Source organism: Microtus ochrogaster, chromosome 1 (genome assembly GCF_000317375.1).
Source record: "Microtus ochrogaster isolate Prairie Vole_2 chromosome 1, MicOch1.0, whole genome shotgun sequence".
NCBI lineage: Eukaryota > Metazoa > Chordata > Mammalia > Rodentia > Cricetidae > Microtus > Microtus ochrogaster.
Window position 1 is genome coordinate 19,189,322 of NC_022009.1, and position 6,310 is coordinate 19,195,631.

A 6,310-nucleotide genomic window follows, 5' to 3' on the forward strand; every position below is an offset into this window, starting at 1 on the left:
GTTGCGGGCCGGCGCCAAAGGAGTCCCAAGGTTGATGTGCCTGTGTACGTGTGCAGTGTGCGGTGGTGTGTGTGTGTGTGTGTGTGTGTGTGTGTGTGTGTGTGTGTGTACATGGGTCCGTGCCAAGCGAATAACGCGATCCCCCTCCTAACCCCAGAACCGGTGGGCAGTCAGCCCCAGGAGCCCAACAAGCCCTGGCACCGGCGAGACACACGCATGCACGCGCGCATACACACACACACACACACACACACACACACACACACACACACACATCTGGCAAGCAGATTCCCCCATTGAGATGCCCCCCTCCACTAAGTCAGCAAACCCAGGACAGGACTGTAGCCACGTTTCCAGTGCCGTGGCTCACAGGCATCTCTGGAGGCAACCCAAGCACCCTCGCCTAGACACTCTGCGAGATTCTCCCCGCAACACCGCATACACAACGTACACTTTCCCGAGCTCCCTCCCCCACTTCTGGCACTAACCTACAGGAAGGCAGTGCATGCGAATGATCTTCAGAAATAACTTATGATTCTTCTCCACCAGGGACCCTCTTGGGGGTATCTTAAACCCCAGATCTTGGCGTCTTCTGCCTCTGCCGCCCACCGGGGTGGGGGTGGGTTGTGGGCTCATCCCATTACTCACCGATTCCCCTCAGCCTCCGGAGCCCGATGGGCAAGTGAGGCGGGTTAGAAAGGTGCGCGATGCCCGAGCCGCCCGGCTCCTCACCGGCCGCAGCGGCTCATCGCCCCCGCGGGCTGCGGGCCGGCTGCAGCGGCGTCCAGGGCATGACAGTCCGCCGCGGCCACCCGCCGGAGCTCGTGGGCTGGCAGCTGTCAGAGGGCTGCGGGGCAACGCATCTGGAACTCGAGCGCCGGGGGGACCAGGGCTCAGGGCGCAGAGTGCCGACCCTCGGCGCTGAGCCAAGGAACACGGATGGCCCGAGAGTGGCCCGGGCAAGGCCCGGAGTCCCGGCCGCCTTCGCCTGGGGATCCCTGCGGGAGGGGCGGGACGGAGAGCAGCGCGGCGCGCCCTGGCGGCTCGGAGGGACCCCGGCGGGGGCTGGCTGCCGCGTCGCCCGGGCTTTCCCGAGGCTGGGAGCGCGCGACTCAACCTCGCCCGCCGTCACCGCGGGAGACGTCTCGGCCTCGCAGCGTGCAGAGGGGACGAGCGTAGGGGCCGGTTTCTGGGCGAGCCTAGAGCTTTGCCCATTAAGCCTCCGCAAGAAGCCAAATCAAAAAGCCAATCTCCAAGCCTCCAAACCCGACGTCACCCTATCAGCTGGGAGACAGCCACACCGAATGACAAGCCGCGCATATTTAGCCTGGCACACCGAGGGGAGACTTGCACAGCGCTTCGCGGCCGGCCAGGGACATCGGGCCCGATCCTCGCACACAGAGAGCCCCGGGAAGATCGAATGCGGACGCAAGCCCTACCCGGAGGCCACCCACCCAATCGTTGGGCCCTGGAGCTTGGAGCTTCGCGGCAGGCGGCAGCTGCGAGAAGGCGACGCGTCCTGACCTGGATTCCCCAGAGTTGGAAGCTAGCAGGCGGGAGCTCAGCACCGGCTTTCCCCTTGTCCCCAGGAGACGCCGCCCGCAATTCCAAAATTAAGTCCCCTCCAAACACATCTGTGGTTTTTAAATATAGCAGGGGACGATTACCCAGGCAGGGTCCACCCAGGCCTAGGGGAGGACTCAGGGAGATGGAGGTTGGCAGGAGGGCACTCCCCCCCCCCATTTGCCGTTTATCCCCCTTCTCTTCTTGGTGCAGAACTCAGCCTGTCATTTTCTCAACCCAAGTCAAACAACAGCTTTGTAAGAGACGCTTTGGTGAGCGTTGCTATGTAGACTTTTGGGGGTTTTTTGAGGCTAAAAATAAAAGGGGGCTGCCTCTCAAATTGCTGCTTACTCTGGGCCTGGAGGCTGGAGTAGAGATGGCCCTTTGATGCAGCCACAGAGCTAGGGTTTGGGGCTTGGCTCGAGAGTAGTGTACACACACAGCCTTAAATCAGACGCCTATAATTTCTGTTCTATTTGTCAGGCGTGGTCCTGGTGGCAGGAGGCGTGGACAGGCCACACCTAAGGATGGGGTTGCGTGTCCTCCCTCAGTTTATCGGTGTCCTCAGGCAGTTGTGAAGTGAGAGTAGTGACTGCCCCTTTGTAGATGGGACAGAAACCATTCTCCAAAGCTTCTCCTGCCTGAGGCCAAGTATAGGGGTGAATCACAGGGCGTCATATCACAAGGCGTCATAACACCAGACATCAGCATCTCCTGAGCAGGGCTAGGGTTAGTGCCAGCGAATTTGGTTGCATTATTTGATGGCATCCTCACAGGAGGGTAGGAAACAAACGCGATTACTACTTGCACTTTTTTGTTGTTGATATTTTGTCTTGAAGACCTGAACCGGCTATCCTGAGGCTACGTGCAGCAGGCTGGGAATGGGGAAACCAACTGGAGGTGTAATGACAAGCAGCAGGTGTGATGCCACAACTTCTAGGTCCCTGCGACCCGGGAGATGTGCCTCTCCAACAGAGCTTGCTCCAAAGAGTTATCTGAGAATAAGAGGCAGAAAGCAGCTGAGCTTGGAAGAGAAAATACTCTTTTTGTCAGGCCCTTGATTCAGTGTTTCTTTAGCAAGTCAGGAAGCAATCTGGCCCTGGATGGTTCGGCATCCAGGATGGTTGTCAGGAGTGCTTTCAGACCTTTTTGTGGGCTTTGAATGTGGAGGCTTCCTGGCTGAGACTCTGGCTTTGTCAGTTTCAGTGACTCCCGAAGGGGTGAGGTATCATATACACCGGGCAGCAGGATTTTACCCTATGCTGTCTACATGGAGCGGTAGCGCTGCTCCATGAAGCAGTCGTGGGGCATCTGACTGGACTACAGTGAAGACAGAGAAGGATGGAGAGTGTGCACCGTGGGACAGCTCTTAGGAAAGGTGATCCTTTCCCAAAGATGCCTCACATCCCTTATGAAAGTGACAGGTCCTGGGACTCAGTCATCTTCCTGGAATATGGCAATAACCAAGGGTACGCATAAAGAGCTGGGTTACAAGGATGTATGTGGTGGTACTTATAACAGGAGAAACCTGAAATTTTTCAACAAAATTGGTGGAATACATCACGCTGCAGTGACACACTACCATATAAAATGCTGATGCAGCAGTCTGTGTATTGATGTGGAAAGGTTTCCATGATATATGAGACTGAGAAAAAGGCGGCGGGGGGGAGGAGAGGTGTGGCCGTGCCGTGACAACATAAAAACACATAAAACATTTTAAGTGGCTATGCTTGGTGGTAGGATTTCTAGTGATTTTAAATTTATACACTCACACTTTTTGAGGAGTAAATTATGTACAATCAAACCACTTGCTTTAAGTACATAAGTTGATGTTTGTGGCAGTTTGGATCTTCAGTGCCCCCTTCCCATGAAGGTTTACTTTTAAGGGTCTATTGAGAGGTTGATGCTTAGTGGAAAGTCTTTAGGTCTTAGAAACGTACCTTCAGAAATGATTGGGAGGGAGAGATGGGGAGGGAGCTCAGTTGGTAAAGTATGTGTCATGCAATCAAGAAGATCCCTCAGAACCCATATAAAAGCCAGGTATGGTAGCATATGCCTGTAATCCCAGTGCTGGACAGCAGGTAGGGTGCAGAGACGGGAGGATCCCTGGAGTGCAATGGCCAGCCAGACCAGTCAAATCTGCATTTCCAGCTTCAGCGAGAGACCCTGTCTCAGAAACTAAGTTAGAGAGCATGTTCACATGCATGCACAGGAGCACACGTGCGCGCACACACACACACACACACATACACACACACCAGCAAACATATGCACATACAAGACCGTGAGGTTATACCTCTCTTTTCATTCCTAGCCATGAGATAAACATTTTTGCTCTGCCACGTGCTCTGGCCATCACATGCTCCTGCCTTAGCAGACCCTAAGCAACTGCAACCCCACAGTCATGGGTTAGAGCTCCCAGAACCAACCTTTTCTCTTAGACACTTATGATAGCAATGCTACATTAACTTGCACAACAAGTCTGGTAAAAGTGTTCACAAGCAAAGCAACAACAAAATTAGGAACTGGATTGTCTCCCACGTCCAAAGCTCTCCCCAGCCCCTTGCTTGCACCCCTTCTCCACTCTACTGCTAGCTGATAAGCCTCCCTGGATAGTTTTGTTGCAGTCTTCCTTGTTACGCTCATCTATTGCTATTCATCTTAGTTTTCTGTTGCTGTGAGAAAAAAAAACACTCTGCCAAAAGTACCTTCAGGGAAGAAGGGCTCATCATTCAGACTCAGTGTTCTCCTGTACAGTCTGTTGTCCATCTCAATGGGAAGGCATGGTGGCAGGAGCTTGGGAGCTGGTCACATTGCACCTGCAGCCAGGAAGCAGAGCATGACGAGCGCTCACAGTCAGCTAGCTTCCTCTTTCATGTCCAGTTCAGGACCAGAGCCTAGGGAATGGTGCCACCCCATTGCAGGGTGAGCCTTCCCCGTGGATGAACACAGCAAGCCCAGGGCCTAGCCTAATAGAGACAATCCCTCACAGGTGTGCTTACACTTGCTTCCTAGGTGGTTCCAGATCCTGGCAATCAACAGTAACCATCAGATGAAGTGGGTCTTCAGTGAACATTAACTGGTCTCTAAAACCACGCACCACCAGCCACATTAAGAATAATACTAGTCTTGACTCTTAAAAAGCAAACCACCACCACTAATAAAATAATAAAAATAAAAAACCAGACAATGTGGGCAGATTTTTCTTTGGGCCACCAGCTTACAATAAACAACATGGAGTTTTATTATTATGGAACCTCGGCCTTAGCTTAGGCTTGTTTCTAACTAGCTCTTATAACTTAAATTAACCCATATTTTTGAATCTACGCTCATCCATGCACTCATTACCTCATCTCCATTACGCCCATCTGGTTATTCCCAGTTCGGCTGGAAACTCCGGCTCTCTTCTTCCCAGAGTTTTCTGTCCAAAAGTCCCGGCTGTCCTTCCTGTACAGCTATTGGCCATTTAGCTTTCTATTAAACCAATCACAGTGCCACATCTTCACACAGTGTAATCAAATAGCTCACAACAAGGCAGGAAGCACAGTGTCCTCTAACCCCTGTCAGGGCATGGCTGAGCAGAAGGGCGGGAGAGGCCAGAGATGTGCAGAACATAAAGAGTTACTTTGTGTGGGTTCGAGAAGTCCTCAGGAGGCCAAAACAACAAAGGTGAGCCTCACACTCTGGGCCTTAACATCCTCATCAGGAAAATGGGAATATTAATAACGGTCATGATAATGACACCCTCTGAGTGGAGCTGTGAGGATTTGGGGAGACTCTGATTATAAAACAATTCCTAAATATGAGTGATTTTTTTCATTCTACATCTCTTTCTCTCTTAAGCCTATCCCCTACCCCCACCCCCCGCCACCATTACATTCAGCAGCCCCTTTCATGTGGCCAATGAAGTCTCAGGCTTCTCTGAACTCTGAATGATCTCGTTTCATGGAAAACATCAAATTTGATGAGAGTCTGTCTTCTACTTCCGCTGTCGTTTGATCATTTATTCCTGGCTGTGCTAGAACTAAAGGGGATTATCATAGGATAGCAAGTGCACAAGCTCTTTACTGTCAGCGGTGGGAGACTCGTAAACCTCCTGTTCCACAGAAAAGTGAAGCTATGCCACCCAGTCATAGAGCTTAAAGTCAGACTCTTTTTTTGTTTGTTTGTTTGTTTGGGGGTTTTTTTTGTTTTTTTGTTTTTCGAGACAGGGTTTCTCTGTAGCTTTGGAGCCTGTCCTGGAACTCCCTTGGTAGACCAGGCTGGCCTCGAACTCACAGAGATCCGCCTGCCTCTGCCTCCTGAGTGCTGGGATTACAGGCGTGCGCCACCACCGCCCGGCTAAAGTCAGACTCTTATTAGGGATCTGAATTGTGTACCTCAAAATTCATATTGAAGCCTTAACCACCAGTGCCTCACTTAAAGTGTGATCATTTAAGGGGCTAGTGAGATGGCTTCATCTGTGAAGTGCTTGCTGTGTAAAAATGTGTTTGATTGCCACAGTCAGGTAAAACCTGGATGTAACAGTAGATAGTTGTAACTTCAGCCCTGGGTAGGCAGAGGCAGGAAGATGCTCAGCCGGTCTCCAGAGGCGGGTTCTGTGAGAGATCTTGTCTCAAATAAGACAAAGAGAAAAATGAGGTAGATACCTGATGTCGCCTACCTCTGGTCTCCATGAACATATGCTTGTATGCTGTGTGAGTGTGTGTGTGTGTGTGTGTGTGTGTGTGTGTGTGTGTGTGTGTGT

At 51.8% G+C, this 6,310-nt stretch overlaps 1 protein-coding gene across 5 annotated transcripts in view; it reads right to left on the minus strand.

Annotated features, from left to right (window-relative positions):
* Slc8a3 (solute carrier family 8 member A3) overlaps positions 1–1,458 on the minus strand; it is a 153,986-nt gene extending 152,528 nt beyond the window's left edge. The window contains exon 1 of one of the 5 annotated variants that reach the window (XM_026779855.1): positions 1,440–1,458. The gene's annotated coding sequence lies outside the window, so the exon portion shown is untranslated. The other 4 variants (XM_026779860.1, XM_013346431.2, XM_005343290.2 and 1 more) reach the window with 4 other exon arrangements.
* Between the last annotated feature and the right edge of the window lie 4,852 nt (positions 1,459–6,310).